This window comes from Pteronotus mesoamericanus, unplaced genomic scaffold, assembly GCF_021234165.1.
Source record: "Pteronotus mesoamericanus isolate MK-2021 breed Mesoamerican mustached bat unplaced genomic scaffold, CSHL_Meso_final scaffold_651, whole genome shotgun sequence".
NCBI lineage: Eukaryota > Metazoa > Chordata > Mammalia > Chiroptera > Mormoopidae > Pteronotus > Pteronotus mesoamericanus.
The window spans coordinates 45,772,393-45,775,191 of record NW_026555325.1 but is presented as its reverse complement, the minus strand read 5'-3'; the positions used below and the strand labels follow the sequence as shown (position 1 = coordinate 45,775,191).

General features: G+C 31.0%; 1 pseudogene; it reads left to right on the top strand.

Moving 5' to 3' along the window:
• Positions 1 to 285: 285 nt before the first annotated feature.
• On the top strand, positions 286 to 1,959 carry LOC129061921 (ubiquitin-conjugating enzyme E2 variant 1-like; annotated as a pseudogene).
• The last annotated feature ends 840 nt before the right edge of the window (positions 1,960 to 2,799 follow it).

Sequence of the window (2,799 nt, the reverse complement as noted above, 5' to 3'; positions counted from 1 at the left end):
TGCTGAAACTTTTATTTTATATCTGTTTGCATATGTCATTCTGGTTAAATCCTTACGAAATGTACAATATGTGTTCCTCTTGGAAAACTGACATCAGATGCTATTAGCTGGGATTTCTCAACCTGCTTGTGCAATAACCCTGTATGCACAAAATTATCTCCAAGAGTGTCTTGGAAATCCCAAATACCAATACTTTTTAAAAGCATTTCAGAACAAAGTAGATTTTAATTCATTTTAATATTTTTTAAAATTACAGACATTTGAAAGGCAAGCCATTTAGGAAGAATGGGTACCATGAAATAAAAGTAAATATCAAAAAGTTTAAGATTCAGTGTTTCAGGCAATAAATACAACCATTGAATGACAGACTGATCATTTGTAAAAATTCTCCCAGTGATTTGGTTCATGATTAGCTAGAACACCAGAAGGCAGATTTCATGTCTCTAATGATACCTTGTGTGGTTTTGGGTTTTTTTTTTCTGTTCGTTTGTTTTTATCCTTTTTAAGACCATTAATTACAGGAATTATCTATTTCTTCTAATTAGAATCAGATTTTAGCATTTGACAATCCTGTAGAACATAATGGGAATGAATGCAAAATGGGACAATCTTGATTTTGGTTTAAAAATATAAGAATGAAAATCATATCAAATTAAGAACATTTAATATTCAGTTTTGAGTAAGATAACTTGGAAAATATGAAAAAGGAAAATAAGACACATTCACATTTTAGTTCAATGATTTCCATTTCATATTTAATGAGTTCTATGAGAAAAGCACAATACTGAGGAGAGAGGGGATTGCAAAAGACCAAAATGATCCTTGCTAGAGTAACTTGCCAAACAGAGGGAGACAGAAAACATAATCATGAAATTAGAATAGACTGATAGAATCGATGAGTGACATAAATATGAGCTCTTGGTAAGTGAGATAGCTAGCTCATCACTGAGACTGAATATTTCAGCAAATAGAAATACATATAGAAGGAGAGCATTCCAGATGGAGATCCTGAAGTCAAATATTCACAGGTAATGAGATGTTTATTGAATAGCTCATGGTTCAGTATAGTTGTAACAGAGTCAGTGATGAAACTAGATTGTGGCCATATTGTGGGGAACTTTAAAGGTTAGCAGGAGAAGTGTGCGCTGTATTCTATAAGAAAACCAGTGGAGTTCAATAGGCACATAAAATAAATGCTTTAGGACAATTCACTTTTTTCAGAAATATGCAAGAGCAGTTGAAATGGTAAAAGATGTAGGCATGAATGTCACTTCATGATCTTAAACTACTGCATAATCTTAAAATAATGAGAAACTAAAGTGTGGGGTCTAGAAGAAAAAAATGGAAAAGAAGGAAAACAAAGAAGAAAATAAAGTTTTTGAGTGATATTACAATATACTTTCAAAATTTAACATTTGCAAGACATTTTAATACCCATGTATTTAAGTTGGGGAAATACAAGTAAATTTCATTAATTAAAATAGTGATAATAGAACCAGCTTTTGATCAACAGCACCACAAGATGCAGCCACCACAGGCTCAGGAGTAAAAGTCCCTGGTGATTTTTGATTCCTGGAAGAACTCAAAGATGGCTAGAAAGGAGTAGGAGATGGCACAGTTAGCTGGAGCCTACAAGATGACAAAGACATGACAAAAGGTGGCAAGGATGACAACTGGGTCTCCAAGAACAATTTATGAAAACTGAACATACCACCTTAAAATACAATGTGGACCTAAATACCCAGAAGCACTCCCCATTCTAATATTAGTAAAAAAATTAATACGAATGGAGTTAATAGTTCTAGTTGAGTGATAGACCCAAAAGCCATATCAGTGCTAGCAAAATGACAGAATTCAAATACTATCAAAGTTGTCCTGCAGAAGCTTTGATGCTTAATGGTGTCTAAAGAAAATATGAAATTCCCTCAACGAGCTGAAGGGCAGTGTTACAGCAATTAATCACAAAAGTCCCACAGACCTGCCTCTCCCCAATTTGATTTACACAGTCTTCATTTTCCACAGTAGTAAATTTTCTAGGTATGTTTTATAGACCTCAAAGTACTGGAAAGAAAGCTCTTATTCAAAGGCAACTTATCCTAAGATACTGTATATGATACTACATTTTTGTCCATTTGAAATATATAATTTGTGTTATAAAAAGTAAAAATAAACTAGTAATTATATTTAGAGGTAAAATATTTAGAGGTAAAATATATTTATGCATGATGGCATAATGACACAGATCTAATTGTTTTTAACAGTTCAATAGATATTAGCAATTTGATTTATGTTTAAAAATATATTTTCATAATTTCCACTTTAACCAATATTTAAATTAGTTAAAATATGAATAAATGAGTTAAAGGTTTTAGTGAAGTAGGAGTAAATATAATTTTATTAATATGAATCAATGAAGACTAAATCAGCAAGTAATTATTAGACTTTACAAGTGCAAATTATTATACTACTTTGAGGAATTTAAACAATATACTTGTAAAGAAATTTAGTTTTTTTTAAATAGTTCTAAGAAATCAAACATTTTATAAATTGAATGATAAAAAATGCAACAATTCATATTATACCACTGAAGGGAAAATTAAAACCTCAACTATACAGCAACCCTGAAAAAAATGTGATGTTGAATAAGTTAATGCTCTGTATAGCTTTGAGTTTGTATTTTTAAGAATTTTAACCTTTTCTGGTGAATATTTCCCAAATACATAGTGTTTTGCTATTTTCTTAAATCCTTATGCTGTGCTGCATAAATATAGCCAGAGATTCAGTTATTTGTAATTTGGG